Source organism: Cryptotermes secundus, unplaced genomic scaffold, assembly GCF_002891405.2.
Source record: "Cryptotermes secundus unplaced genomic scaffold, Csec_1.0 scaffold462, whole genome shotgun sequence".
Lineage (NCBI taxonomy): Eukaryota > Metazoa > Arthropoda > Insecta > Blattodea > Kalotermitidae > Cryptotermes > Cryptotermes secundus.
Window position 1 is genome coordinate 565,268 of NW_019724744.1, and position 25,961 is coordinate 591,228.

Sequence of the window (25,961 nt, forward strand, 5' to 3'; positions counted from 1 at the left end):
CATGAAATATGCTGGCACCAACTCTCAACTTTGGCGTGGACTTATGTTTTTATTGTTTCTTACTGTCTGGAATATCGTCTCTATTTTTAAATAAGACACAGCTTGCAGCTGCCGACAGTGCCTATGTGTGCCGGAAGGAAGACCACAGAGTTGATGTCTCATTCAGATGAGTACAGTGGTTCTCCTGCTTCCTTAGGTAACCTGTTGGCACCTGTAAGCTGAAAAGTACAATTTCTAGTGATTAGTTACTTGCTTATAGGACTTGAGGCAGATGAACAGCCTCTAAGCTAAATCAGACATGAAGTAATTATATTTGGCCTTTCTTGATTGCAGTAGCAAAATTGTATCCTCCAAGGGAAGAAGGAAGCCCTTGTTCAGGTGTAGGCCAGTATGAAAAGCTGTAAAATTATACAAGCAACAGAATCAGAAGATGTACAGAGTACTGCAAATCATTGTAAAGCTCCACTGATATATCACTGAAACATTTGTAATGGGTTATAAAAGTAACTTGGGTCATCCTGGTCCGTCGCACTAGTAAATGTATACAAGGTTTTTAACCACTGTGAAGTGTGATTGATAAAAGTTGTTTTTAATTTTTCATCCTTTACATGTTTCGGTCAAAACCATCTTCAGAAGGATATTATCCACACGTATGGAAACTACTGTTACATGTCATACATATAATAACATACATTTTAATAACAATAAACAATATATATGTTATGTATTTTAACTAATTAAGATGTACATTGATTTGTTAAAACATCTAAAAATTATTACAGTTAGTCTGTTTACAAAATAATGTTCAGTATTTGTTTTAAACTAGAACCAATTTGGTTTCTTGTCCTTACACTTTTTTAATAATTTTAGATGTTTTAACAAAACACTGTACATCTTAATAAGTTAAATGATATAACATATATATGTATGACATGTAACAGTAGTTTCCATACGTGTTGATAATATCCTTCTGAAGATGGTCGTTTTGACTGAAACATGTAAAGGATGAAAAATTAAAAACAACTTTTATCAGTCGCACTGGACAGTGGTTACAAATCTTACATGTGTTTATAAAAGTCCTGTGTTTACTCCACATGCAGATGATGAAGTGTCTTCTGTAGGTATACAAAAACTCGAAAGACACAGAGACTTGGCCAATAATGTCAGGTCATGAAACTGTGTAAAACTGATCTTAAGGCATCTTCTTGGAGGTGGTGATAATGATTTGAACCCAAAATGAATATATCAGTCGATGCTGAACATTATCTGAAGTCTGAATTGTAATCCTGATGTGCTACTAATCTTCACTTAAGTAGGTACAGGGACAGACTACAGGTGTTCCCAAACTTGCATTTTTCTTGATATCAGTAATGCATAACTGTAAGCTGACAACCTCAGTCACATATATTCCAGCCACCTAATTATTTAAGACAGTTTCAATATGTTTTAGTCTTTGTTAATAGAAATTAACTTGAAATCACATTATTACAAAAGTTGTTACATTTGTATAATTCTTCATGAAATAGGAATTATAATTTAAAGCATGTACACCTACTCCATTAGGTGCATGCAGAATATGTTTCAGTTAGTGCAGTTACTTGCAAGGTTGGAATTATGTGTGGAGTTGATTTTAGTTTGTAACATTCTCACTCAGAGCAGTCTGCTTATGGTAATTGATGGTCATTACTATCCGTCCTTACCATAGGTAATTAATTTTTCAGAAAATGGTTTTCAAACAAAAGGTATGGCACACCTATCAATAGAAACTGAAGATTTTGTTTCTTTATTGGTCAGTATCCTGTTGAGAAAGATAACAATAAAATAGTTTTGCTTGGTGTAGTATTTAAATGTATATCATCTTTAGGAAAAATGATATAAAAATGCTTAAATTTCATGATATGTTTGTATGCACTCAAAGTTTCACTGTAAACTTGAGGTGGCCGTGTGCAGTTGGAGCCCAGGCAGGGCCACTGAAGTATCAGGCCGATAGCTTGAAATGGTTGCAATGGTAGACTTGCCATTTCTTATTAATTTGTACAGATTTCTTAACAGACTCACTACTGTGATGAAGACTTGTTCAAACAACGCTCTGAGAATTGATTTTATTGTGTAATGTAATTCATCTGCACTGATCACAGGTCAGTTTAATCAGTACAGCACAATTACTGTATGGTTGTAGTGTGTCAGTATTTCTTGTTCATAAATGGAAGTACAGTCATCTACAAGCACCAGTATTTCGTGCAAGATTTGAGATATTCATGGTAGTGATCATGACGAAGTTGGAAGTGACGCTGTGTAGGTGGGTAGGAGTCCGCCAGCATTTTGGAGGAATGTACTGTCACCTTCGTAAGGATAGACTTCTACTACATGCATTCTGTCACATCCGCAATATTATTGAGGACAAGTCTTCTGAAATGTAATTTGTTTTAAGCAACACTGCAGGCAAATATACTTCCTCCATCTTCAGGATGGAAAATTGAAGCTGAAGGCATTGTGTTCCTCTGAAATGTCATTAAACTTCTACCAGCGTACACAGTATCATATCCCGTATCATCAGCCAAATGAAACTGCTGCTTGTGGATGAACTGATTTCATAATGTGACTTCAAACATCTGTACCTACGCAATCTAAATGTCTGATATCTGGAGTCATCCTAAAGATGGAGGCACACATTCCACCAAAACGTTAGTATCCACCTATCAGACTGCAGCGTGGTGTGTTTCACCAGTACACTGGTATCCGCCTGCCAGACTACAACACAGTGTTACAGCACACAACGTCCCCACCAAGGAACTTGATGATTATACAGCTTTCCAGTTTGTCAGGAAAGTTAGATCAAGGACTTGTAGCTGAGATGGGGGAACACAAATACTTTTCATTTCCATGCATCCTGTTGTGTTATTGTATACAATTCTTTATTGGAGTCCGGCATAACACAACGACATAACGGTTGAGGTTAAAATTACCTAGCTACATGTTTCAGCTTTTTAAAACCATCATCAGGCAAAACACATGATTACTAATTCTGTCTGAATATAGTAATCATGTGTTTTGCCTGATGATGGCTTTAAAAGGTCGAAACATATAGCTGTGTAATTTTAACCTTGACCGTTATGTTGTTGTGTTACGCCGGACTCCAATAAATAATTGAACACAAATACATACAATATTTTTGTTGGCACATGCTGGAATGCATCCACTTGGCAAAACAAAAGTGATGGAAGGAAGATATCAAACCAGATCTTGACGAAACTGGGTATAAGACTGTGGATCATGATGTGTCCACTGGTGGGCTTTGGTATTAGCAACATTCATCCTGCAAGGGTATGCTGACAAGTAATGCCTCCATAAGACAGTGGTGAAAATGTAGTTGTGTCCTGCCAGTCTTACAGAAGTACAGGTACTCCTTGGTACATGCAAGTTGGGAACATGTTTCATTTTAATGCAGTCAGTTAATTTAGACCTGTAACACTTGCTTTAGTATGAAGTAATTGCTGGCCCATCAAGAGAGGTCAGAAGAAGGGGGGATTAGGATGCTGTGCAGATGTGGAGGAGGAATGCAAGGGGAGAAGAGAAAGTTCGGCCTGCCTGATGTCATTTATGTCATTGCACCCCCTGTGACTCCTTTTGGGAATATAACTAATGCATTAATTGATGAATACCTGTACATGAAATATGTCAGCTGTGGCTGGACTGCAGAAGTGGTTTTTTGAGAAGTAATTGTATGAAATAGGGAACAAAGTTCAAAGAAGGTAGCCATTTCTGTTTCAATGAAATTGCTGTTATGGAAGAGAAATCAGGAGCCATTACTTTCAGCATGCCCTTGTACAAGCCCTGTCACCAGGAGGGGACAGATACACTTCCCAATGAAATATCCCACATTGCAAAATTTTATAATGTTAATTGCAATCCATATTTAAATATTTGTTGCTTAACCTCCAGTGGTGTCCTGCGTACATAGCTCACTTGCCGTTGTATCACATCACTAACACAGAATTCCTATGGCAGCCATAACTTCTCTCTCTTAACAGTAATATTATATTAAAAGTGCCAGTTTTTTATAACATTAAAAAAATGCTGTACGCTATCTGTCCATGTATGGCTAGTCACATTTTCAATTTCCTGTGGCATGTAACAAATACTGTGTACATCTGAAATAAAATTACCCTGCTTTACCTTTTTAACTACAGTGTATACCTCACGTTAAACGTAAGAGCTGAAGCTTCCATGGCAGCTACAGCGGATGAAATCTGCTCTGGCTCTCAGCCATGTCAGTTGGTTAAGTATCACAGATGTCACACAAACCATCTCTCCCTATCATCAGACACGGCTGATAGCCCAAGAATATTTTATCAGCTTGTGTCACAACTTTTTTTCCTTTAAAACAGGGTTATGAGATCACATAGCTCTCTGTGTATGCTCCCCTCCCTGAACCTATTGATCCATGACTGATGTATCATTAAAATATTCCTACAGGTAAGTCAGTTACAAATATGAACAGAAAGGAAACGTGACATACGAACGAGTATTTTGCAATAATGCTGCGGCTGCTGCTACTACTACTGCTGGTGTTGCTACTAATAAGGATGACGGCAGTTTTCTATGGGTAATGAGTAAAGTCTTCAAGATCCACCACTTTACCACCCACAATATCCCACCCCCATCAATAGAATTTTTTTTTCATATTTCACCACACTATACAAGCTGTGGATGAAGCCGAGCAAAATTTCTGCAATCAGGAATTAAATTTAAAAACACCCGGTACTTTACATTTTAATTATCTTCGGTTAGCAGGAAAACCCGATACTTTTGGTTTGATGGCCTTCGGTTATGAGGAAAACCTGGTATCTTGAACGACCTCAGGTGCACAGTATTGATCGCAAATTTAAAAATCCCGGTACTTTTTCGTTTTAATGGTCTTCGGTTATTTGGAAAACCTGGAAGGTTTTTCTGAAAACCCGGAGCAAGGCCGTATTTGAGCACATTTTGTGCATACAGCAAGAAATGTAAACATACCCGGTTACTTGGAAAACCCGGACGGTTTTTCTGAAAACCTGATTGGTTTTTGTGAAAACCCGAAGGTTTTTCTGGAAACCCGGAGCAAGACAGTATTTTACCACATTTTGTGCATACAGCAAGAAATGTAAACAAAACCCTGGTACTTTCCGTTGCACCCCGGTACTTTCCGATGCACCCCGTTACTTTCCTTTGCAGGACTTTTGGTGAGACTGAATAGCCAATCAGGATTAAGGGGCAGGGCCACTTCAGTGGGAACAGTAAGCCAAACCACGCCTTCGGGGGAGGTCAGAGGTGTTATCATCCAACCCCCCTCCCCCCAATGACGTAGACTGAGTAACCAACCAACATTAAGGGGCGGGGACACATGAGTCCACATGAATTCTGGGCTTAGTTCATTATTTATAGGTATAGCTGGAAATGTAAACAAAACCCGTAATTTTGTGATGTAATAACCTTCAACGACATTCAAGAACACAAGAGTTGCTGCAGCTCTGTGCATATGCCCGCAGATGTTGCCTTATTTCAGAAAAAAATGGGTTACAATAGCCTGTAAGCATCAATGGTCAGGGGCCAAGTCTAGGTTCAAATACATGAATGTAGTGCTAAATGCAAATATTTTGAAGATACAAGAAATGTATATATGTTACTGATTATTTTGATCTTATAGCCTCTAAAACCTTCAAGAGCACATTTCAAGCCAAAGCTGTGAACTTTCTGATGAGGATTAAACATCACTGCCACAGTTGAACATTTATCTCCAAGACAGGGTATGAGGATGAACTTCGTTTCTTCAATTAGCCATTTTTGCAAGCCAATTGGTCAGTTCTCATCCACTTTACACTGAAGGCAAGCTTTGGACCCCATACCAAGTACAGTATGAAACGTCATGATTGAACAAGGAAGGGATGCTGCACAAGGAAATGGTGCTTTACACCTGGAATTTAGGTGGTTGTCGTCAACCAGTCAGCTGATGCCTCACAGGAGACATATAGAATAAATGATCTTCCCCAGAGCAGACATTTCAGCATCAATTAAAAGAGTTTACTGAACGAGGATTGACCACTTGGCTTGCACAGGTGGTGAATCAAGGAAACAGGGTTTATCCTCATATCCTGTCTAACACATAAACGTTCAGCCGCAACACTCCTCAGTAATCCTGTAGCTATAAATGTACTCTTGAAGGTATTTTGGAGGTTACAAGTTCAGACAGTTCAGGGGTTTGTTTACATTTCTTGCAATTAGCACTAGATTCATGTATATTAACTTGGCTCTGACCCTTGATGCATCCCCTTCTTCAGAAATACAGCTACATCTGCAGCCGAACTATTGAATCCCAGGCTGAAAGCTTGGGGCTGCAGCAGTGCTGTGCTCTTGAGGGTTGTTGGAGGTTACTGGAACCAAAAAGTACAGTTTTGTTTGCATTTCCTACTGTACCTGAAAATTGCGCAACAAGTATTAATTTCATGCATATTAGCTTGGCTCCAACCCTTCATGATGATTGGTTACTTTATTCTATTCCCATCCACATGGACTTGAACCCATGTTCTCATGCATACAAGCATTAACACTGAGCTAACGCTTGTCATGACTGCTGTATTCATTACATGTTAAACAGTCTGGTACATTCAGTCTTGAGCTTTATACAAACCATTCATATTAAGTCGTGTAACAAGACTGGTCTTGTAGTGATTTATTCTCATCATAAAGTGGACTTCAAACAATGAGGCTCTGAGGATATCTGTAAATTCACTGCACATGTAATTTTAATGGCAAATTGAACTTGTAGATGTGTGGGTCTCAGGGACAGGGCAGCGAACTTACCTTCTGAAGGTTCCATGTTCATGTCCACAGGGAATGCGACTGCAGCTTTTTATGTGTCGAAGTGAGAGCATTTTTACTTACCTCCATAAACACAACCAACAGGTTATATTTTAGCGTCCTGTTGCACTGATTCACCTTTCTCTTTACTACATGTTTCGGCACTAATGTGCCACCTTCAGGTGTGGTTTTATTTACGTCAAACCACTGCACTGTATGCCATCATGTGACCTTTATAAAATGATTAAAATGTATATGTGTCATGTATAATAATAAAGTTTATATGTTAAAACTTTTCAAGATTTATCATCTATATGTATACAATGCACACAGTCACAAGGAAAGGACATAATATACACAAGAATATAGGAAGAACACTCCCATAGGAGAGGATTGACATAACTTGCGAAATTTGAAGTGCAACGTATAGATGATAAATCTTGAAAAGTTTTAACATATAAACTTTATTATTATACATGACACATATACATTTTAATCATTTTATAAAGGTCACATGATGGCATACAGTGCAGTGGTTTGACGTAAATAAAACCACACCTGAAGGTGGCACATTAGTGCCGAAACATGTAGTAAAGAGAAAGGTGAATCAGTGCAACAGGACGCTAAAATATAACCTGTTGGTNAACCAACATGTATTCTTTCAACATGCTACTGAATTTTAATATTTTGGTGTTCTGAAATATACAAGATAGGCTTTAAAAAAGGACAAGAATTTCCAGAATTTAGTCGCAATCCAATTATTTTTCTGATGTTATTCATCCAACACATTAAAATTCTTAAATATTTTAAAATTATTTGTTAACTGTATTTACAGTGTGAATCTTCTGGCAGAAGTTGTTTTGTATGTTCTCATACACTTAATTTAATTTGCACCCTGTACATATTCTGAGTGCAGTGCTGCACTAAGCAGAGGGACAACTTTGTTTTTATTTCTTTATTGGTTGTATTACAGCCATCAGCACTCAGTTGGGGTCATTCAACTCCAGTCCTGCCTGACAGCATGCTGTAAAGCAGAAATATGTATCGGCGAGGATGAAGGCTGAACTAGTTGGCTACATTGTCATAGATGCATACAGTCTCAGGTGACCTCAAACTCTGTTCAGGACATTAATGTTCTGCCCATATTGATCTGTATTCTCCTGTGACAATGCAAGGCTCGTAGCAGATCAGTCTCTCCTGCATCAGAGGACTCGACTGACCTGTATGGATCTATCAATTAAAATCATTGACAATCTGCCTAAAATTCTTATTTCCTCTTATATGTGTCATCTGTATCTGTACAGACATCCTTAGGGTGTACACGTAACAGGTTTTCCTAAAACATGAAGCAAAGACAGAATCGGCTCTGAAGAGTATTTATTACAATAAATTACAAATATCCCACCCAGAAGGATCCGAACAGCCTCACATACATCAGAATTTTCATATTTGCTTCAGCGTATATAATTTTTGGATACAATGACTGCAAAATATCTTGCAACAGTGTAAGTCCCAAACTGTCAAACATTCTATGGATTATGTTACAATTCAATGAAGTGATTCAGATTGCTTTCACTATGCTGCAACCCGTCTGTCTTTACCATAGCCAAATTAGGGCAGTCATACTTCCATAAACTTGTATTACAGAATTCTACATCAATATAAACCTTAAACTGTTCACTATGGCTTGTCAGATTATTGAGGAATTAGCTGAGAAGAAATTTCTAACTGTACCAATTAGAAAAATCCCTTAACATCTCCCCACCAACCCCCAAAGCTGCAGCAGTTCCTACCCAATTTATACTTACAATTACCTCTGCAATCAGAAAAGCAACTTATGTATCTTACATAGACATTCTGAGTTCAGGGTCCTGCATTGTAGCAACATGCAGTTTGGAGATGGCCCAATGTTTAGGATGAATATGTCACCTCCAAAACTTGGGGCTCTCTCCGAACTACACGTTGCTACAACTCAGAACGCTATACTCTTCATTCCAAGTACCAGCCATAGCCTCCTCACTGTCGCCATGCAATTCAGAAGTATCGACAAAAGCAGAACACGCAACTCTCAGTTCTCAATTCCTACAACTAACTCCCATGTGAAATCAAAACCAACTGTTATCTACTCATGACTGTGTATTCCCTGTATGTGCAATTACAATGTATACTCTCTAAGTGAACAAGTCTTCAGCTAAGATCTTCCACATGAATATGGCTGTAACCACGAAGATTTCAGTCTTCTGGGATGTGACATCATGTAGTCTGGTAGATGTTACCAACGTTTCTGAGGAATGTGAGGCCTCCATCTTCAGGGTGTTATCACTTACATGTTCCTCCAAAGTGGTGGTAACATTCTACCAGTCTACATGGCCTCACATCTAAGAAGACAACAATTACTGTCAATTAATCCAAATTGTCAGATGATGATACTGTATGCAAATATGAGAGCCACAGTTTACAGGACGAGTTTTGGGAAAGAGATATCATTGGCTGTACTTTATTCGAAGAAACTAGCAAAAGAGAGGTAATGTGCAAGCATAAAGAGTCCATTTTACACATACACAAAAACTTTACCAAACGTTTGTAACTTCTAACACTTCTGTAAGACATACATGAAAGTGATTTAGACCAACCAAAGTGGAAGCTGATATAATGCTTTAGACAGGTTTCATTATGGAACTCCCATATCACACTCCATCAAAATGCGTGCTGCCTGCGAGAACTGCAACATACAACAATGGGAATATAGACACAGTTCTGTCACAGCTATGAATATCAGCTTTGTCATGCTATCATTACATGCACTAGCAGTACTACTGACCTGGATAATTTCTTTGAGTCAAAGCTACATTTTCACAAACATGTTAACAACATATTTTCTGAATGCATAAAGCTTTTAGGCCTTATTCGCTCCATTACCTACAGATTTCCTTCCCTGGAGTGTCTGTATGTACTATACTTTACTTTAGTCAGGTCCAAGTGGGAATATGCCTCGGAAGTTTGGAACTCCATCACCTCGACTGATGCCAATAAGCTTGAGCACATCCAGCAAGAAGTTTGTGTCTGTCTGTTTTTATCGTTTTTTTCCTCATATTCCATATACTTATACTGATGCTTTAGAGAAATTAAGTCTACATTCTTTACATAAATGGAGACATCACCTTGATGCACTTTTTTTTGTTCAGGCCTTTAATCTTAAATCCTGCACTTCTCTTTTGGAAAATGTTAGCCTTCATGTTCCTCCCAGCAATCTTACAGACTTCTCATTGTTTGGTGTTTGTCCCTCTAATAAACACTGTCCTTCTGCTCGATGTGCCTATGCTGCCAACACAGCAGGTAAGGATTTCGACATATTTGCAATCGGAACAGTTTCTGTCAATCACATTGAACCTAAAATTGTTAATAATATTTGATAATAATCCTACTATTACGTGTGTGTGTATGTAAAATTTAAATTAAATTCGCTTAGTGGGGGGTGGAGTCCAACTGGGTCCACTCGGCACAGCGGCCACTGATTGGCCTATTGTAGCCTGCCCCGGGTGATTATGTTGATGGAGAATTTGGTGGAATGGAGATTGGCAGGGGAAACCGAAGTACTAGAGAAAACCCACCGCACCTCCACTTTGTCCACCACAAATCCCACTTGACCAGACCCTTGCTCGAACCCAGGCCTCCACCGTAGGAAGCCAGCGACTAACCGCTAGAGCAGTGGCGCGACCTGTGTATTGATCTTGTTTTATTTTTCTCTCCTGTTAACTTTAATTTTTCTTGGAATGATTATCAATTTATTGCCATTATATAGCCTCTCAAATTTTGTATTTTGTTTTTTAATTATTTTTGTGTATTTCTATGTACTTGTGCTAACCTTTTAACTGGCCTCTGTGCTGTTAAATTTGCATGTAAATAAACATGAATTGAATTATTATTATTATCATTATTATTAAGATGTTGAGCTGCCACACAAATAAGTAAGAATTAATTGGGTTATTGTTATTACTATTAACTTCTATGTGTGTGTGTGTATGTATGGGTACTGTCCTTTTGCGACACATAACAGCATAACCATTCAAAATGTACTTATTTTATTTTTTCACCTGTTAATGCTAACTTTAATTTTTCTTGGAATTATTATTAATTCATTGCCATTATACAGACTGTCTTATTTGTATTTTGTTTTTTTAGCTATTTTGTGTATTTCTGTGTACTCATGCCAACTTTGTAATTGGCCCCTGTGCTGCTAAGCTTGCACACAAATAAACACGAATTGAATTATTATTATTATTATTATTATTATTATTATTATTATTACTACACAAGATGGCATAACCATCGGAAATTTACATATTCAATTTTTTTCTCCTGTCAATGCTAACTTTATAGTGTTTCTTGTAATTATTATTAATTTACTGCCCTTGTACAGAGTGTCATATTTTGTTCTTTAATTATTTTAGTGTATTTCTAGGTACTCATGCTAACTTTGTAATTGGCCTCTGTGCTATTAAGTTTGCATGTAAATAAACATGAATTGAATTGAACAATTAATTACATTAATTGCATTAATGTGTCTTTGCTCCAGTGCTTACATTTCATTAGTCTTTGACTTTATGTTGTGTTTGTGCATATGCAATTACTTTTATCTACACTGTGCAGTGTCTGTAATTGGCCTCTAACAGAAATGAGTACCAGCAATCTTCATGGGAGGGGGGGTAAAGGGGGGGGCCGGGACGGAAGGCTGACAACCTTCCTGCCATTTGTGAGCTGACTGCCTAGAAAAAATGTGGGAGCCTCGCCGTCTCACAACTCTAGGGGCCTTCATGGCCTGGTATAGGGATAGCTTTACCTCTCAAGTTCTTTCCAAGGAACGACAGAACTACTGTGGTTTAGTGATTACTTCCTTACAGTATCCACCAGATTTGAATATACAAACAAGTTTACACAGAATCAGATTTTAATCTTTCACATTGGTGAAAATCTTATTCTGGTCTCCTAAGTTATGACACTGTGTTGCCTGGTAGATGGTTACCAGCGAACACACTGCCCCTGGCTTCAACACACCAGCATAAAACTTTGGTAACCATGTCATAAGCCAGAAGACCATGAATGAATTTTACATAAAAACTGATACCAGGCATAATGTTACATTGCAGCATCCTGTTGCACTGCTTAGATCTGACTTTGCGTTTTGCTTTGATGCCGTCTGCGTGCAATGTCAGTTAACATTATCTCAGTTTTCTCTTTGTCGTCACTACACGCTTCGGCCTAACTGACCATCTTCAGGTGTACAGGCTGTTGTGATCAAGGAACCTGCTGCTCACTGTAATGCTGTTCTGTTTCTGTTATGTAGAGGCCTTGGATTGCATCTGGTTATGTGGGTTAACCATCCATTTTTTGTTTAGGTGTCCTTGAGCTGGGCATATTTGTTGTGCTGTGGTCGGCCATCAACACAACAAATTCCCGCCCCAGCCAAACAAAACCATGAAGCAAACACCAGCGGCTCAAGGACAATTAAATAAAAAAACAGATGACTAACCCACATAACCAGATGCAATCAGAGGCCTCCACATAACAGAAACAATCAGCATTACAGTGAGCAGCAGATTCTGCAATCTAACCTGTACACCTGAAGATGGCTGGCTGGGCCGAAACATGTAGTGTCAATAAAGAAAAGCAAGTGAATAGTAACCAATGTTGAACACTGACGGCATCAAAGCAAGACACAAAGTCAGATGATATCATGCATATGTGTTACCCTCCTACATGCAAACAGTAAAGCAAGAGAGGCAGTTTGTTGGACAAATAAGTATCAGTCTGACATGGTCACACACATCAAACTGACATTTCTTCCTGTAATACTGTAACAGTATCTTCCTGTCATGCATGGATGATAGGACAGCAAAATGGACATCAGAGAAATGCTGTAACTTGCTCGTTATGACTTACAGCAACAACTTCTTCCTCTTATGGCAGACGAGTCACTTGAGGTCTCATGCTGGTGAGTCGCAGGCCTGAAACAATTACATGAATAGCATTAAAAAACAGGTTCTGATTTGCATGCGAATCTGTATGTACGGTTTCAAACTTGATCCACTTTTAATTTCAACAAAATGTAAAACTTCTATGTGGCTTGCAATGACACAAAAAATTTATGGTTACATAACATTCCTGCATGATAATACTTGGCACTCCCCCCCTAAACACACACACAAACATGTTTGCTGGTACTCTCAGGTTCAGTTTTTGCATCAAGATTGAAAAATACAGTGCAATGGTAAATGTGTGAGACTTTTGCCAAGTTTGTCAATACAGATCAAGTAACTGCTGGTACACATACTAGCCTAAAGGAAAGATACTAATAATACCCATACACTCAGTAAATTTTGTTCAAAGATCTCTCCATATTAGAACACTGTAAAAATATATTAAAGTAAAGACTTCAGCTCCTTAAAAATGGGAAATTAATTTACATTCCCTTACAAATGCAAGCCATGCAATCCTGCACTACTTATATATCAAAAATTTCATGGAAGAACTTATGCTAATTTTCCATTTCCAATTTCCTGTCCAACCAAATTTCTCATTCAATAATTATATAATTCTGCCCCCTACATTTCAGCTACTACAGGCAAAACACCATGATATCCATAGCCACATTTGTAATTTTCACTGTTTCACAAACTCTGTTGTCAGTACAGCTTTTATAAAATGCAATTATCTAGACTAGATTATTAGCGGGGACCAAATATTGGTTCTAGAAGAACCGGAAACAAAGTGAACAAGAATATTCAAGCACAATAACAAACATCAAGGACAATCAGCTCATAAAATGAAAATGCTGATCTTCCCAAGAACTTGAGTTATGTATCAGTTCCATCATTACAAAAACAGTGTTAATATTCTGCTCAACAATTAATAAAATATGGCTACAAACCATTCAAAAGACTATGTAAGGCATGGAGAATTGATGGGATTCAACACAAACTTTCATACTGCAAAATTATTTGCAAAGAAAGTAACTGAAATAGTGAAGCATCATTACTTACAGTTCACTATGACCAAACTCATATTTACCAATACAGAAAAGTGTTTACCACAAAATTTGTATCTACTTATAAACTCTCCTACAACGCCAGATACAAGCTAATCTATACTGTGAAGTGCTGCTTAGTAAGTACCTGTAATATTACGCTTTTCTTCTAACAAATAACGAATTATATAAACCTGCATAACATTTCTAAGGAGAGCTTCCCTCTCCCTCCAATATGATCCCGTAATGGCAAACTTCAAATTCTTAATTTCTAACACGAATATTAAGAGTAATCATTATTTTGCACATAAAATCAGCATCTATAACTCTGTCATCACATGACATATGTTTCATTCCACAGCATACTGTGAGTTTGTTAATTCTTTCAGTCACAGTGACGGGAACAGACATGTTCAACCACAACCCAACTGCAGAACTGCAGCTGCACCTACAATAAGAGTCTACATAATTCAAATTTATATATACACGAAGATGTACGATGAACAATATTTGTCAAGTACACTCGTCTCCTGCTTTCTCTGTCAGTGCCGTAACATATGGTATTTACATCTGTAAGGAAGGGAGTAACATTCAACTTCTGAAATTAAAGTATTCTTATGTAACAACAGCACCAAAAGCAACAATAAATTGGGACTCAGGATTTGAATCACATACAAAACAAATCCTACCACAAAGCTCACACACTGCTTCAGCAGCATACGGACAAGGATAAAGGTAGGGTAAGGTAAAGTTGTCCCTGTGCTTAACTAATTAAGCACCACAAAGGTCGCGGGTTCAAGTCCTGATGAGGTCATTCGATTTTTTTCAGTTGACCTAATCCTTCCAGCCACACTAGGCCCTGGGGTTTACTCAGCCTCTAACAGAAATGAGTACCAGGAATTAAGTAAATAATTTTCCTGGGGAGTAAAGCACGGCCGGCGAGTAAGGCTGACAACCTTACCGCCATCTTTGAGCCAATTGTCTAGATAGTGTGGGACCCTCGTCTCACAACCCTATGGGCCTTCACGGCCTGGTACAGGGATAGCTTTATTTTTTTTTACTTTACCATGAAGGGATACGGGAGCGTGGATGTATACATCCAGTGACAAGGGTAGAGATGTAAATTTAATAACTTTGGATATTCTCTGTTAGGTCTGTGATGGATTTCAAATGTCTTCTGACAAAGAAAAAACTAAACTCCCATTCCTCTCTGCAAAATAAGAATATAAATGCACCACTCCACTAACTGCCAAATATATGTCCATTTTGCAGGTGGTCAACTGTTCACTGCCTGCATCTGTTACTGTCATCTGTCTCTTCAATCTACTTACGGTTAAGAACAATGGACTGTGAGTGGAAATATCACACACAAGTGACCCTATCTTCTCTGAGACCTGTCTGTCTGACTACTACCTTATCAACTAGATTGGTACAGAGCATCTGTATCATTCAAGTCATCTACTGCAGTCTTCAGCACGATCAAAGGGCTTGTATGAATACAGCTGAAGAACTGAGGATATACACAAACATTTAACCTGAACACCAAACACATTCAAATTTAAAATGACACTACAGAATTCCTACAGCACTGTACAATTACCATGTTTCTGCACAGATACACACCTCTGCAGTTTGCATTACATTCCTGAACAGGCCACATTTTCCTTCCTTCATTTACAACAATTTAGCAATCCCCTTTCACTGTTAACGTTTACAAACCCCTTCCGCTCGCATCATTTCCTAACCTCCCCCTTTCTGTGAACATCTCAACTCACACCACTCACCTTCAGACTCCCCTCCACTCTCTTCTGCAAATCTGCTTTCCCTTAATTCCCTTCTTTTCCTCTAATGGGTGGGGCCTGTAGAGGAAGTGGTGGAAACAGATGTGTCAGGAAGGGAAGAAGAAGCAAAGAAAAATGGTTCAGGAAAATTATGTATGGAGAAGTCAAAAGTGGAAGGATGAAGGATTCAAGAAAGGTAGGGAAAAAAGGAAGTGGAAGGGAAAGTGAAGTAGGGACTGGAAAAAAGGATATGTAATTAAAGAAAGGAAACTGATTGGGTCTTGAAAAGAAGGAGATTCAGCAAAAGGCAATATGGAAGAAGAGCAGAAAGGAGACGTGAGATAGTAAGAGAAATGAGGGCTATGAAGATAGCAAGTGGTGGAATGGGGGAGTTCAGGAATGATATTCATAGAGAGGAAATTAGAAAGGGTGAGGAGAGGAAATGGTAGGTTTGAAAACAGTTCAGGAAATTCACGAAGACAGCATTTACAAAAGAAGGTAACAGAGGAGCTGAGAAGTTTAGGAGTGTAGAGGACGGTAGGTTGAGGGAGGGAAGATGTGAAGTGCAATAGAAAATTTTCAGAAAACTCAGGCGGAAAAAGTAAAATACAAATAGGCGGAGAAGGTTGTGGCAGAAGGGATGAAGGTTAAATTGAAAACAAATATAAGTATATGAAGGAACAGTGAAGGAGATCAGGCCAGTAAGTTGGTGACTATGACGATACGCTGTACTGAACTATAATATACTAAACACAAAGTCTGCTAGACAAGACAATAAAATGTTCCAACTATACTGTGACATGTCAATTTTTATAAAACACTACTGCGCACACTATTACTTTGTACTAATATTCAAATAAATTAAAGGGTCCTAAATATCACCAACTGCAGGGCCTGCATTTCTAAAGTACACCACAATCAGCAAGATTAAGGGCTTGCAGGACACTCATGACGCAAGGAACTGCAGCACCTGCTACACTCTTCTAACCCAACTAAAGTTGCTCCCTTTCACTAACCATAATACACTTGGTCATCAACTTACGACTGACTTCCATTCTGACTGACAGGTTGGAGATCTGGTCGTATGTCAGCCATATATTTATTAACAGTATTTTTTAACCTTTCTAATCTTTTGATCATCTTTATAATTTATTTTTAAAAACTTTTACATTTTAATTATCTTTTATTTTTCATTTTTTTTTGTGGTTGTAAGTGCAGCTGGTCACAGGTCGCATACATAGTAAGTTGACAACCAAGTGTACACATGTAATAGCACAACAGGTGTAAGTTGGACACCGAACATAAAAAGCAAGAGACAGATGCATAATAAGGTAAAGCTATCCCTGTAACAGGCCAAGCAGGCTCATACGGTTGTTAGACGTTAAAGCTCCCACAATTTCTGTACAATTGGCTCACAGATGGTGGTGGAGCATTACACCAGAGAGAGATACATAGCAATCATAATACAGAAACTGGAGGACACACAGCTTTCAAATGCCATCACCCTGTGACTTCCAGTAAATGCTGATCTTGTTAAACTTTTCCAGTGTGTGCACAAACTAAAGCCAAGTACTATGGTGTACAAAAGGCAGACTACGGATACTTGAAATCTTCACGTGGTAAGATAGTTTATTATAGCATATTATACTAACGCACAATAAACTGTAACAAACTGTACTATGATGTACTACATTGCTTTGTACTAAACTATACTATACTAAGAATGATCAATTCATGACTATAACACCACCGAAAAGGTGTGCACATAATGGTGTGCACGCACACGTGTCAGTGTGCTCCTGCCTTGAATCCTAGCACCCTGGCTTTTAAAAGACAGCACTATTCATACATTTGCAAGCATTTCCTGCTTGCTACTTAATACTGATGCTTGAATGTCACTGAAACGCTGTAAACCGAATGCAAATGTGATGATAAAGTGATGTAATGTAACGCAACGTGGAAGCAAAATTAACTTAGTTTACCTCCGCTTGTTGTGAAATTCTTGCAATCAGAAGCTGCAACATCTCAGAAACCTCCCATACACAAACACGTCCAGCACAGACTATGATCTGGCCTGCAATGCAAAATGGTACAACAAATTATTGGGATGTACATACAATACAGCAAGAGTTTTATTTTTCTTTCGTTAGTGGCAAGGATTAACAACAGGAAGTGCTGTTATTTCCTGATTGGCTGATGCCCTGTTCTAATGAATGCCACCAATCAAGCCTACATGTGGCTCCTCCTAATGCGGGCTGCCACCTGAAAGCAGGAGTTTAAATGGGAATCTCATTTCATACCATTAGACAAAGCATGCCAATCACTCACCCTGTGTCACAACCCTGCATATGAGACCAAACACATGCTGCTATACTAACTACCTGAAAGCCTCTCCCCCATTCACCACCTGTCCTGTATACAAGGTCCTGCTACACGTATCCAGCTGCCTTGAGTTTGGGCTATGGAGTCCTCCTTGCCCTGCCTACTTCCTTATAGTACTGAACTGGAGTTATACGAGATATTGGCTGGCTGGCTGGCTGGTTGATTTCCAATGACTGCATTTGGGATCATTTAACCCATTTTGCTTCTTGCTTCCCAATAGAGAGAACTCAAGTTCTTGCTCTGTTGCATCTCCTTGTTAAGATTATGAAGAAGGTGTTCTGGAAAGTTGCACAGTGCACATTCTTCTGTGTTATATATTCCTATCTTACAAAGACGTGCTGCAAGGCAGTTATGTCCTGTATTCAATTGAAAATTTGCAACAGCTTCTTTTCTGGGTTTCTTACTGTTAAAATTTATCAAGCAGTGAAATTACATTTCAATATATCTACTGAACAAGGTCAAAAAATGCTGGCCTAGAAGAGTGAATGTAACATGACACCTGTGGTACAGGGGGCTCCTTGTAGACGCTGCACAAGGGAAGAGGCAGATGCTGCACAATCCTTGCTCACCCACAAACTTGATACAGATTTTCTTCACTGATACAGCTCTCGAACTGCCAATATACTATAACAATTATGCAGGGCTTTACAAATTGTAAATCTGAACACACTATACAGAGTGAAACAAAAGCAAGAACGTCAAATATATTGTACAAAATGTGTCCTGTGAGGTTTAGTTTTCAAGATATGCTTCACTGTCAAGTGGCACAAGCTATTTAATGATCATCCTTATTATCAGAGTATCCACCAATAATGCAATATAACATACATTAGGAATATGTTTCACACTAAAAAAGTATTTCAGTACTTCTTGATATTGTTAAAATCATTACATGTCAATAGGACACTAAGAGCATATTCTATACATTAAAAGTGATTATCTAATTTCTAAAATGTCTCTAGTCATATATTTGTTCTAGTTTACAACATGTTTTGGCCACATATGGGCCATCTTCAGGTAATTTCCCCTCTTTTGGGGAGACCACTGCACTGTATACTTGTTCACTGTGCTTCCATGCACGTCAGTATTTAGTTCTATCTCATGATCAGAACGCTGTCGTTGCACTCTATTGCGGCTGTCATAGTTTTTGTGTGTCGTACGTATCACTAGTGCAGTCTATCTGACAGGTACACAGGAAGATGGAATTGGGTGATGGGCTCCACTGGGCTGCAAACCCCAAGACACTATACAACACATTAGTCTGAGGCCAAGATTAAGTTACCACTGAGCAGGGGCATGTCTACAAATGAAAAAGTTCAGAAACACTCAGGGAACGTGACCTGCCTAAATGGAGCACTGTATATTCTAACAAAAACTGGTACGTATGTCTGGCAGCTGAACCCACACACCTTTCAGTATAGGAAGGTCCCTGCATGAGCTAACCTTTCAGTATAGGAAGGTCCCTGCGTGAGCTAGACAGCTGAAGAGTGGAAGACAGAGGAAGATGCTACATATGAGTTTTGTTTTTCCTTTCAAACACAACAGTTTACCAAACAATTCACTGACATTTCACTGTGTATAACACAGTTTACTGTTCATACAATGTCACAGCATGCTTCAGCTCATGAAGCCATCATCAGGCGAAACATTAATAAACCATGTACTATTTCTTACTGAAAACCGGCACAACACAACAATCAATAATATGTGTAAGTAGCTCTAGGAGATACTTTTGCTACATGTTTCGGCCTTCAAAAGGCCATCATCAGGCAAATATATTAAACTTTTCGTTACTGAATTGTATATCAAATATAGGATACAGCGCTAAACTTCCAAGTGTATACAGTGGAATAAAATGATATGAGTGAATATAAAATATAACAAAGACAAAAACAACACCATCCAGTGTGACTATTTAAATTTTATCACTTGAAAACTGATCACCCTTAAATGTTTCAATCCCTACGGATCATCCTCAGAGGTCATCAATACTTTTTCCGGAAACTACTATTACAGTAGGTGTTAAATTATATACATACACATATAATGTCTGAAATACACAATGTACACAATGTTAAACTTTTCACAGTCACAGCAGCCTTCCTGGTATTAAATTTTTTTTTTAAGTTTTTTAAAAACTTTGTTGTTTAGGATTAAAATTTATAAACCATGCAGGTTNTGAACATTGTGTACATTGTGTATTTCAGACATTATATGTGTATGTATACAATTTAACACCTACTGTAATAGTAGTTTCTGGAAAAAGTATTGATGACCTCTGAGGATGATCTGTAGGGATCGAAACATGTAAGGGTGATGAGTTTTCAAGTGAAAAAACTTAAATAGTCACACTGGACGGTGTTGTTTTTGTCTTTGTAATTGTTAGTGTGACGGACCAGAATGAAACAAATCAAATTCATAAAATATAAATTACAATAAAAGTTTAAGTCTTATATAACAAGTTACATAGTCAAAAGTATAGTTAAAAGTTGTATATGTTATGGTATTTGGAAGCTGGCAGTTGTAAATGTAATATATGTAACGCTTATACGGATGTATTACATACACAATGGCTGATGTGGTGTTTGGAGGCCCGTTGTTATGTTGTATGTTATTATTTAACATTTGATACCTGGAAATAATGTACCATTGGTAACTATTATTGAATTACTTAGTGATTGTATATGGTATTGACTGAATAATTATGGTAACCATGGCCAAAACATGTAACAAACGTATCTCCTAGAGCTACTTACGTGCATTATTGATTGTTGTGTTGTGACGGTTTTCAGTAAGAAATAGTATATGGTACACAACAGGATGCAATCAATGGTTGAAAAAAAAATACTACTGAATTATGCCTCTTACATGGATCCATAGAGAGGAAGATACCATGTGGCTCCTGCTCACTCAGAAACTTGACATCCTTCATTGCTGGGAACGGCCACCCTTCACTGATGCCCCAATTCCAGGACTGCCAACATGGACAGCACAGATAAAACTCTACAAATTCTACTTGTAAATCTGAGTGCACCATGAGGTGTGTTAACCAACCCACGAGTGTGCTAAATCAAGATGATCCCCTGACACTGAGTTTGGAACTACAAGAGGCACTAAACTTTAGTGATGCACAAACTTGCTGGTTGCTCTCCGACTGAACTCATACGCTCCTCACCAATGATTGCTCCTAACATTTCATCTGCTGCAATATCAAGTGACAGCAAAGTCTTGCAAAATCTCAGTATTCTTTACCATTTCAACAGAGTGCTATACCCAAACACAGAAGAAGACTGGCATTGACATGTGTGTGTGGCCTTCTGCACTTCCTAGCTTCACGCCCCTTGCCTAGTTCTGCTCATACACTTTGCACCCTATCCTCCGCTAGACTGACCCTACAGCACTCACTCAACAGTGGGTTATCAGTGAATACTGAAAAATGGTTGGGCCTAATTTGAGGAACTATTCTGCCACTCAGCAAAACTAAGAAACACCTCCATCAGGATAGCAGATCTCTGGAATCAGATGTGTCTGAGGCCTCTAGAATACACACATGGCTACTAAATGAAAAATGTTCAGTCTCAGAAGAGCACAGATTAATCTCGTGTGTTACATACCTCCCACACAGGATGTCATCACAGAACATATAGCAAAGGCAGGGAATCTGTTACGTTTTTGTCTCGCTCTGACATCAGTTGCAATGACAGTCTCTCCACAGGTGCCTCTCCAGAACTGTCAAACAAGTAGTAACAATTATACTACGCTTACACGATCATTAATTATAATCCATCTACAGGTTGGTTATTCAGATGCCTTTTCAAATGATCTTTTCACTAGGTATTTTGAACGCTGCCTGCAGTCCCACTTTCTTCAAACCCTGCTGTTCGATAAACTCATTGTTTCCTTGGTACTGACAGGATAACTAAACTGTGGCCTGGGAAGGAGGCCCAACCAGCTAGGATTCCTTACCTTATCCTGTATCTGAGGACGGAAACAGCCCACAAATACGAATACTCTACATACTGCCAGCTTCAAACTACAGGAACATATATGATTAACATTACACGTGCTCCTACATACCATAATTGTCCACTTACTGCAAAATCTTACGTCGACACGTTTTGAAAACTTAATACTGAAATCCCATACGCCACACATTTATGAAATTTGGTTTAATTAACTCAAAAACTTCCTCTCCATTCCTCCTATCTATCTACGGCTGTAAAGCCCTTGCGGACATCGGCCGCTTTTTCAGTATCTTAGCGGTCGGTAGGCCTCCTTGGACACCGGATCAGCCGGTCGGAAGGTCGGAAGGGTCAGGTCAGAAGGCCGCTACCTATACACACAACACAAGCACAGAATACATGCAGACATCCATGCCTCCAGCGGGATTCCAACCGACAATCTCAGTGGAAGAAAACGTTTCGTGATTTAGACGCAATTGCTCCACAATCACCCTCACCTACCATCTGGGGCTAGTACAATAGGCCAGAAGTGGCTGCAGTACAACGGACTTGGTCCCACCCCACTAGCAATAATAATTAAAAAAAAAATCATAGACGACTTGTACAACAGCATCATTCTAATCTGCCTCCATTTATAAAAATGGCTACCGCCATGGAATACCAACTACCGAGGATTACCTACAGATCGGTGTTACAACTGTCCACGGATCAATTTAGATATAGGTTGCAGTGGTTATATGTGCCATCTATACGCAGAGCTTACATTTCATGGCATTCATTCCGGCATCGTTGGCTTAGTTGCCTTCAAATTCTCTATTATTCCTCGGGATCGCTCGGTTTTAACGAGCTTTTGCACTTTCGCCGTTGTCCAGTAGATCACAGAGTTGTTATGTCGATTAGCTAGAGCTAACTTCAATCACTGCATTATATTAGGATACATAGTCCCACAAAACAAATTCAAATGTAGGAAATATACAAAGAGAGCCAATCCAATTATGAGCCCACATAACTATTAAAAATATCCCCCTACTTGTTATTTTACTACTGCATGGAAGCTATTCTCTTAAATTCTAATGCTTTTTCTGTATCCCTGTAACATTGTGCTGTCTCTCCGTGATTAATGCTGAAGCTGAAGCTTGTTACCACAGGCTGATGTGAGTGAATTTTGCTTGGATCCTTGAAAACATCAGATCTCCTCGCAGAGCCAATCAGGTTTACACAATGAGTTGAGTTCAAGTTTCTGAAAGTCACCGTTGCCAATGAGATGGGCTGGAAGACATGTCTGTATCCCACCAGCTCTAGACAAAAGGGTATGGGGCTATATCAGAAAACAACACAGCACATTTGGAAAGGCAACAGATTCAATCACACACAGCCACACTATGAGTAACGGTATAGCAATTCTGTTGTACATTCAGAGACAGCAAGTACATACATATATAAGTTTATGCACTGCAATCAGATACATGACTACAGTTAGCCTAACATTTCTTAGCAGCATGGGCAAAAACACACTTGGATAAAGTCCACATGGTACAGAAATTTGTTATGATCAGACACATGTTTGCATTCAGTCAAACACTTATTAGAAATTGTATTTTAGCATTTTGCTATAATAGTTGAATCACTGTGTGGGTGAAGCGTGTTGACTATGTGGTGAGCTGACCAATGACTGGTGAAGTTGTACTTACTCAAAATAGGAATTAATCTGCAAGGCAGAAGTTTTTACACAATATTAATAATACAGGTACATCAACAATGCAACTATTTTATTCTTTCCCTTTCATTTTCCCTTTTTCAACATGTTTTGGCCCCAATCAGTCATCATTAGGTATCTCAATTTGCCAAAACTGTTATGCTGCATTGAATATCACTCATTAACTTCGCATGTAACTGCAATATTCCGTGATATTAATGTTGTAGTCACAATCTAGCTAACATTAGTTGAATTACCACATGCCATAATTTACTTTCTATTAAAATTCATTAAAAATTCATTATAATTAAAAATTTGTTTCTTTCTTCTTAAAATTTTGTAAAATTCTTTTTACATCTCACAACATCTACTACAAGAGAGGAAAACATCATATGCTGGTGGAGAGAACGACGTACAGACAACGGGCAAAAAGTAACAACAACAATAGGCTTACATATAGAAAACAACAGGCCGCTGCTACACTATAAACATCCAAGGAAAGGACTGAAATATATTGTCCAGACAAGTGGACAACACCCTAGTGAGGTGTAAAAAGAATTTTACAAAATTTTAAGAAAAAAAAACATATATTTTAAATTTTAATGATTTTTAATGAATTCTAATAAATAGTAAATTACAGCATATGGTAAGTCAATTAGTGTTAGCTAGATTGTGACCACAACATTAATATCACAGAATACTGCAGTTACGTGTGAAGTGAATGAGTGATATTCAGTATAGTCTAACAGTTTTGGTACATTAAGATACCTGATGATGGCGGGCTGAGGCCCAAATACGTGGTAAAATGGAAAGAATAAAATAGTTGCATTATTGATGGAACTGTATTATTAATATTCTGTGTAAAAGTTATAGTAATGCAACAGGATGCTTAAATATAATATTGCAAGGCAGAATTTCCGAATCACAAAACTGTCTTTAGTGATATTTTGAATTGCTTACTGTGGGGCTAGGTGGGGTATAAAGTTTTTGTCCAGCATGCTATACTACCTCATGGTAGACTGTAACATCTCCAACTGGTTCACACTTGTATCTTGTATTGACTGCATGGAATTCTGAATATTTATGAAACACTTCTAAGTTGTTGACTGGAAATGTTCTTAGAGCCAATAAACACTCCATAGGTAGAAATAGTCTATCAAGCCTCTTAACTGGTTATCTGTTCTTTGCACCTACCGGCCTTGATTCTAACAGCCTTCTGTTAAAGCAGTCTTTCTCAACTGGGGGGTTCCCTGGAACCCTAGGGTTGAGCAAGAAACCATAGGGGAAAAAAATATATATAGTTTTCACATTCATGCTTATGTGTGTTTATATTAATAAAGACAACTAAAGCTATCTATTTCCTATATTTGGAGTTACAAGTTATATCAAAAATAATATTTGCTTATAGCCTTTTTTAATCATTGAAGTTTTCTATGGTTTTTCAGCATTTAAGCAAGTTACTTGACCATTTCAATAATCTTCATAATACCAATTAATATTTGAATTAATTGGAAATAAGTACGCCAAAACTGACAGAAATAGTTCACTGTAGTCGTATTCATTCTTTTTTGTTAACTTGTAACAGAGGCTGCAGTGAATGAAGACAAGCATGAATGGGGCACAGGCATTTGGTGGTTAAAAACACTGTCACAGAGGAATATTGGACCTGCTTGTTATAAACATTGTATAAGGTCGAATTTGTAGGTTGGTTTGTGCGAAGTTCTCATATATTTTTGCGATTTTCTAGTTTAGTTATCTATTATGCCATTCTATTTCACATTTTATTAACCCTCGTGTTTTACACAAATGTCTGATGGTCCTATGTGACGATTTTTGGAGAGGAGGTCATGTGATAAAAGAGGGGGACTTAAGTCCCAGGCATATAAACAATTCTGCCAGGGATAGTAATGAAATATAAACCTCTGACAAATTTCACTGCATAAATGTAACAACACACACATAACTTGTCTGTCTGCATAATGAAAACTGATTATCAGTGGGCTTTACATGGACTGGTGATTCAGTTTGTCTTGTTCCACTGTGCCTCGTCTGTGGCAAATGATTTATAAATGCAACAATTACCTCAGCAAAACTAAATCGGTTGGGTAGGGCTGGAGATAGTACCCAACAGAATTTCCTTATTGCCTGAATACACAGGAAGGAGTATGGGAGAGGCGTATGTTCAAGTCGTAAACAAAGAAGTGGCAGAAAATCTCTGCAGAAACACAAGGATAAAAGTGGCATTTCATGGATGAAAATGTTTCAGAGATTGGGCCATA

At 38.2% G+C, this 25,961-nt stretch overlaps 1 protein-coding gene and 1 long non-coding RNA gene across 7 annotated transcripts in view; one reads left to right on the forward strand and one right to left on the reverse strand.

The window, feature by feature from the left end:
- Positions 1-25,961, forward strand: part of LOC111862793 (U4/U6.U5 tri-snRNP-associated protein 1-like) — a 64,353-nt gene that overhangs the window by 5,619 nt on the left and 32,773 nt on the right. The gene's annotated exons all lie outside the window — the stretch shown is intronic.
- Positions 9,131-22,480, reverse strand: LOC111862794. 2 transcript variants are annotated; one of them, XR_002842498.2, is made up of 7 exons: positions 22,119-22,480; positions 21,639-21,753; positions 20,893-20,998; positions 18,524-18,648; positions 17,625-17,716; positions 12,778-12,842; positions 9,131-9,559 (listed from the first exon to the last, which is right to left on the reverse strand). It is a non-coding gene; the product is annotated as an uncharacterized LOC111862794 (long non-coding RNA). The 2 variants fall into 2 exon arrangements; XR_002842497.2 differs by having other exon boundaries at positions 21,639-22,480.